The sequence below is a fragment of the Chelonia mydas genome, chromosome 8 (genome assembly GCF_015237465.2).
Source record: "Chelonia mydas isolate rCheMyd1 chromosome 8, rCheMyd1.pri.v2, whole genome shotgun sequence".
Classification (NCBI taxonomy): Eukaryota; Metazoa; Chordata; order Testudines; family Cheloniidae; genus Chelonia; species Chelonia mydas.
The window spans coordinates 23,758,084-23,764,998 of NC_057854.1; the positions used below are offsets into that span (position 1 = coordinate 23,758,084).

The window sequence follows — 6,915 nt, forward strand, 5'->3', positions numbered from 1 at the left end:
TTATGAGCCATTGTGCTGGGTTTGGCCCTAAATGGAAAAATTATAGTTTGAAACAGACTCAGGCATCCACCCATGCCACAGCTGGTCAGTTACACAACGAAAACCTTTTTAATACTACCACAGAAGTGTTGGAAATGGAACAAGGATCTGCCCCACAGAAAACAATTATTATTAATATGCCTATTTTGGACCTACTGCATCCATCTCTTGGTTAATTTTATGTTAAACAGTAAGATATCATACCCTAAGGTGCATAGGACGTCAGTTTCTGCCATTTATTTCAATTTTGTGCTAGTCTGTTCAGGCTCCTGGGTGTCACATTGATGAATTTGTTTTCCCCTCCCCTCTATTGTTTTGTATGTTTCTCTAGGTCATCCTTTTTCTCTCTTTCCAGGTAGTGTCCATATTATCACCTGCCATGTAAGTCGTGTTGGTGGCATCCTTAAAACCTGTCCTAAATATGTCCACCATCATCTTCTGACCAAATTTGATGCTTTAAATGGGTTTGCCCTACTTAGAATTTGAGGTTGCAAGAATCTCTTCTCTTTTTAGCAGATTGCCATGACTCTTTCACATAATGAAGGACGTATATGATGCCAGTGTTAAAAATTCATATTTTTGTGTCCGTGCCAATTCTGCTACTTTTCCAAATCCTTTCAATTTTATGAAAATTGTTTGCTGCTTTTGATATTCATTGCTTGGCATCTAGCATGGGGTCACCATCATTACACATTTCAGTCCCTCGACAGGTAAAATGACCTATATCTAGTGTTTCTTCATCCACTTTAATGGTTACTTTGGGACACTGATATATTGTGTTTTCACCTTGTTGAGGAACAAACCAACAATGTTTTGCTATAGCTGTCAAAAGCTGGGTCTTTTCTTCCATTAAGCTATGTATCAAACTAAGCAGGACGTCATCAGCAAAAGAGGTCATCCAATTGTGCTCTATCATTTACATATTTTGCTGGAATGGAAAATCTGGATAACGCTCAAGAACTGGATCATGAAACAAAATAGACTCCAGGCGTGTTTTTTTAAATAAAAAATGCCTTTGAAGAAGCCCAGTCGCAAATTCTCAAATTGCTATTCTCTCTGCTTTTTATTTATTCAGTGTATTTGTTGTTTTGGACAAAGCATGATACAACATTGTATGAGTTGCTTGGTTGCGCAACCAAAATAAAACAATGTGAATGATCCAGAAATCATGGAGACCAACTCTTTCCTCATGTGAGCACACTCAGGAGCTGGACCACAGCAATCTATTTCTGAATTTAAAAAAAAAGAAAAAATTGCTCTCATACCTTGCGGGCCTTCAGATGCATCATAGTTTCTTTTCCGTTTCAATAAATGCCAGGGCCTAAGCAAACATTTTGCTGGGCCCAGGGCAAACTCATAACACATACACCCTCCCATCCCACACAGACACATTAATTAATGAAAGAAAAATATATTTTATTTCTGAAATGGCATGGACAGGCCTTATCACTTATAACTTCACATTTCTGGCCTTTTTCATTGCAAAGTCATAAGTGACCTCCCTAAAATAATATTTTCTTACAGGTTCACACACAGACAAAACAGCAAGATGATTTAAGTGTTTCTGTGCCATAGTAGGTCATTTGCAGTTTTTGATGAGTGTCATTTAGCTGCCACTGCTTTCGGTTTGTGCCACACTCACTAGCAACATGCAAAAAAATCCTACAGATGTGCACACTTCACTGAAAATTAGTTGTAGTTTTTTGTTGTAAGTCTTCAGAAGCCGGTACACCAGATATTCCAGATTTTGTTTGCCAAAAAACTGTTCTGTGTTTAGTCCACAATCCTGATGCTTAAAAAACATGAATCAGTAAGTAGTGCAGCACTACTCTCTCCTGCTTCTTGAAAACCTTCCTCTGTGCCTGGTGGTGACATTACTCAACTATCTGTGGAAGTCATTAGATTGGAATCACATGATTCATCTGGTTGCTTTTCTTCATCTATTTCCACGGTCTCCACCTTCACCTTGCTGTTTCTGTTCATCCAGTACCCCACTTTGTGCATTGCTTGAACCAGACTGTTGAGAGGCCTGATCTATCTGGAAAAAAGGAAGGCTTAACTAGTGTCCTTTAGCAGCTTTTCTTTCCCTGTCTTTAAGCTCCTGATATTTCTGTCTGCCTGATTTGTATTTATAGATAGACATGGCAGTATGGCACAAATAATAATAATGCACCAGTGACATATGACCCACAGGGACCCTGGAAGTACTGTTCCCTGTCCCCGAGATCTGATCTCAGCCCTTCTGAGCACCCTGGAGGACCAATTCATTGATCCCCGTCTTGGAATCTAGTCTCAGCTCTCACCCCTGGAGGACCAGCTCACTGTTCGGACGGTTACTTCTGTTCTAACACTGCTTCTGATCAGCTCAGGTAAATCTCACAAGATCTGGGCGCCATGTAGATGCATTGGTACAAACATGCTCACTGAGATTATATAAACAACATTTACTGAAACTCAAATGTCCAGAATTTAGTCTGAATATTTTTCTTATAGTGATGGGCTTCTGGCCGGGCCTCAGTAAAGCGTACCCATATCCCTCCCCCGACCCCACACTTTACTTGGGGTTTGAGTATAAACACATGCACCTCCCACATTTGTATATAAACTATGCTCATAGGATTTCTATGGCTTGCTTCTTTTTCCTTGATATTTTAGGAAGTATTACTTTTTCTTACATAACTTCTTGGAATATTTGTTAAATGGCAACAATAAAAAACAGATATTTGTCTGTCTAGGTAGTTACATGGTCCCCCATCACCTGGATTGCCTGATGAGGTAAGCATTACTGTCCCCGTTTTACAGATGGGAAGCTGAGGCAGGGAAACTGGACTCTTCAAATTAGCCTAAAGAAGATAAATACCCAAACATGACAACTTCCTTTGGCTCCTTTTGAAAATTCCATCCAGAGAAATTAAGTGACTTACCCAATGCCGTATAAGAGAGGTTTATAAGAGCCAGCAATCGAACCCAGGTCATTTGAATTCCAGTCCAGTGCCTTAACCACAAGACCATTTTGTGAACACACTATAACCCTTCTAATTCACAGTATGTATTATTTGAATTGCTTATGAATCAGCCTTACTTACTCTCACCTGAGATCAGTGCAGGCCAGGATTGTAACCTATGCCACCGCATCAGCAGCAGCACACAGCAGTTATGGCAGTCCTTGACTACGATGGGTTGCATACTAAATGTGTGTTTGGGGACATATTAAATGTGTGTCTGTCTTTGTGATTTCTTAAACGAAAGTATTGAGAAGTTGGGGTGAGGTATGGCGGGGAGGGGAGAAGAAAATAGTAAGGTCAAGCAGTTTCCTTTAACAGATCCTAATGAAAAACCCCACAATCCTATCAATTCTGTGCTGTTAAACCATACTTTGGGTGAAAAGAGTTTCCATTTGCATTAACAATAAAACCATGTAGCATTACATGCTCTTACCTTTCGCGAAGTGTTTGAAAAGACTTTCAAATCACCAAGAGTGGGGTAGAGGCCATTAATAACCCCAATTTCTGGTTTGTAGCAAGTACTGTACTTTTACGAGATTCAACAACCTCCTGCATAAAACAGAACTCTCAATATTTTTGTAGGCTGTAAAATAAATATTCTCGCTGCAGGTGGTAATCCTTTCTTTTCAGACTTTCATTTCACATGCTTGTCCAGGCAACGTGAGCTTTAAACACATCAGTGGCATTTATTTGTGGCTATGGAAACCTTTTGGCTTTCATACGCACAGCTCTCTGCAACCTTTGAGATAGATGATCAGAAGTGCTGCTGACCTGCTTACAAAACCTATCTAAGCGAGAATGATGTAGCACAATTATGGCTTAAATCATGCCTCTCAAGCAAGAGACACAGTTGTGATGGGTAGCTGCTTTTCACATTCAAGGACCTGATCAAAAATCCACTGAAGTCAATGGAAACACTCCCGTTGACTTCAGCAGGCTTTAGATGAGGCCCTAAGAGTCCTTATAACCTGAAAATTTTACAGGGATCAATACTGTACTCTCTGCTCTTCAATATCTGAGATCTTGGAGAAGCTTTGAGCTGACATGGGCTGTGTTAGCAACAATGCACTTTCTCAGGTGCTAAGCTGTTCAAGGTAGGGCCTGCATCTTTATGCGTGTACATGTATATGAAGAGTCTACTACACTGTAGGAACCACCACAGTAATAATAATGATAATAGAAACATACGTTTCTATTTCTTTCTCAGAAAATGCAACCATTGCCGTTACTAAAATGTCTACAAGAGATTAGCACCTGGATGAAGACCAACTGGCTTGAACTGAACCCTAGTATGACTGAGATGAGGTAGGTGGAAATGCTTCAAGAAGCTAGCCAAGATATTCAATTCTCCCTTCATTAAAGGCATCTGTACTCTAATTGACAATGTAAAAGTCTCGGGGCTTTAGGGGCCCATCACTAGTTCCCGAATACCCAAGTAGCAACAACGGCAGGAATTGCCTTCTGCCACCTTCAGCTTGTCAGGACACTATGCTTTTCATCTCAGATTTCACTGCAGTGATCTATGTATGTGCTCCTCACCACCAGGTTGAACTACTGTATTTTGCTGTTCATGGAGCTGAAGATATAAGAAACACAGTAAATACAACTGGTACAGAATGCTGCAGCCCTTTTCCATTGCAAGGAAAACCACCAAGGACACATCATATCAGTACCCCACTGGCTCCCTATTTGCTTCTGGTGCTTATTTAAGCCTTGATGTTGATCTTTAAGGTCCTCAGTGATTGGGGTCTAGTTACATCTGAGACTGCCCTTCCATTTGAGACCCACCAGCCTTGCTCTTCTGGGAAGACTGAGACCAGCATCCACTGTGAAGCTCTCAAAAGCTGGAGATAAGAGATTCTTGATCAAGGACTCTTGACAATGAAGCAACTTACTAGAGAAAACAAAGGCAGATTCCCATAGCTGACCACTTTCAGAGCACATTGCAGACCTATTTTTGTAAAAGCCTTTTTCGCAATAACCAAAAGGCACCAAAATAAAATACTACTGTACATAAAACAGTAAACAAAACATTTCTCCTGGGAAGCCAGGAGAAGGACATAGGTCACTGTGGAAAACTATGGGATTCTTACCATATTTGGTGCATAGAAATTATGGGGATATATACCCTTGACATAACTTACAGCGATTCCATTACATGGCAGCATCCTGGCAAAGTTTGTGGTCCAGCCAGTGATCTCCTTAGCCTTCCATTCCATAGAAGCCTGTAGGAAAGACGAAAGGAAAAGTCAGCCATTCTCAGAATCCCAAGGCAAACAATCTGCACCTTTGTGATGAAAATGTCTCCCTGGCTCTAAGAGCAAACATGAGTTTGTATATAATTTCCTATTAAAGCTCCTAGTGGATTACAACAAGCACAGTTATTTATTACCTTCCACTTTTCAAACTAGCTAAGGTGGTGGTACATGACTTTGGACCCAATCTTACATTTTTTTATGCAGGTAAAATTTCCATTGATTACAGATGGAATTTTGCCTGAGCAAAGATGGAAGAGTCAGGTCCTTTCAAAGGAATTTATGTGCTTCAGAGCGAGAAGAGGCTGTGTCTGTGTGTGTCACTCTGGTTCCACACCAAGCTATTTTTTAGTTGCCTTTTTGGACCACTTTTAGTACAACATATTTTTTCCTATATTGGCCTGAGGTGAGTGTCAGGGGTATTGATGCTTTTGTGCTGAGAAGTAAAATAAGGGACTTTTAATAAATTCTTACGACTTCTTCACAGTGAAAAACTCTACAACTAAAAGCTACTCATTGTACAGAGCATAGAACAAACCAGGTCCCTGCACTCAGGGGCTTGCATTCATTGAACTTGACCAATAAAAAGACTCCCATTAAATTTAAAGGGCTTTGGATGAGGCCAGTAGGCCACCACTTCTGCAAATAGATCTGCAAATCTCTGTACTTGTGTGTAAACCTATAGACTCAATAAGGCTCTGAAAAAGCAAAAGGGACCATATGTGAAGAACCAATTGTAGGATCAGGGCCTAAATATATATGGTTTCCTATATATATATATATATAAAATAAAAGCTAACCCATTAGATACCAACCGAATACAAATCATACAGCATTTCAGGAGAACCACAAAATGGAGAAGTACCAACCTTCCAAAGCAATAAATAGAGTTCTTCATGCCATTATCCAGTCATGAGAAAGTTCTTTTTTTTTTTTTAAACCAAAATTCTGCTTGAGACTCTTTGGAAACAGGCTCCCCCTGTAGCTCCTGTAAAACCTGGCTGCTAAGCCTTCTTTCCGAACTCAGCATGCACAGTTCAGCAGGAAACCACCACCATGCGTCTTTATTGCTGTTTATGCTCCAGGTACATCACAACGTGATATAGAGCTGCCTTCTTGCTCCCTTGCTCAGCCTTTTATACTGCTTGCTTTCTTCTCAGAGATACCCAGCTGGTCAGTTAATTAGCTCATCAGGTTCCCTACAGGTGCAAGTGCTCCTTTGTACCCTTCCAAACAAACTGGTTAAGTCCCTCCTACTCTGACTACACCCAGCGCTAGCTTCCAAAGGGCTCAGTTCATAACTGCTAACCGCACCCTATCACATGAATTTGTCAAAACTGGTCACTGTAGCTGGTGGGTTTGGCTCCATTAACTCAGGGTGTTGAGTCTGTTTCAGGGGTTTTCCATGTTCCCATAGCTTCCCGCAACAGCATGAGTTAAGAATTAGGCATCACTTGCACACAACTCAACATTTTGAACAGTGCACAGACATTTTTTCACATGCTTGACTTGTACATATAATATGCTCAATGCATGTGTGCAAGCAAGGGATATGCAGATACATATACCTCTGTGCACACACAACCCTAACTTGCTTATGCATGCCAGGAAATAGG

The 6,915-nt window shown here is 40.6% G+C and overlaps 1 long non-coding RNA gene across 1 annotated transcript; it reads right to left on the reverse strand.

The window, feature by feature from the left end:
• Positions 1–1,434: 1,434 nt before the first annotated feature.
• On the reverse strand, positions 1,435–6,618 carry LOC122461499. Its single transcript, XR_006283431.1, has 3 exons — positions 6,169–6,618; positions 5,189–5,269; positions 1,435–2,077 (listed from the first exon to the last, which is right to left on the reverse strand). It is a non-coding gene; the product is annotated as an uncharacterized LOC122461499 (long non-coding RNA).
• Between the last annotated feature and the right edge of the window lie 297 nt (positions 6,619–6,915).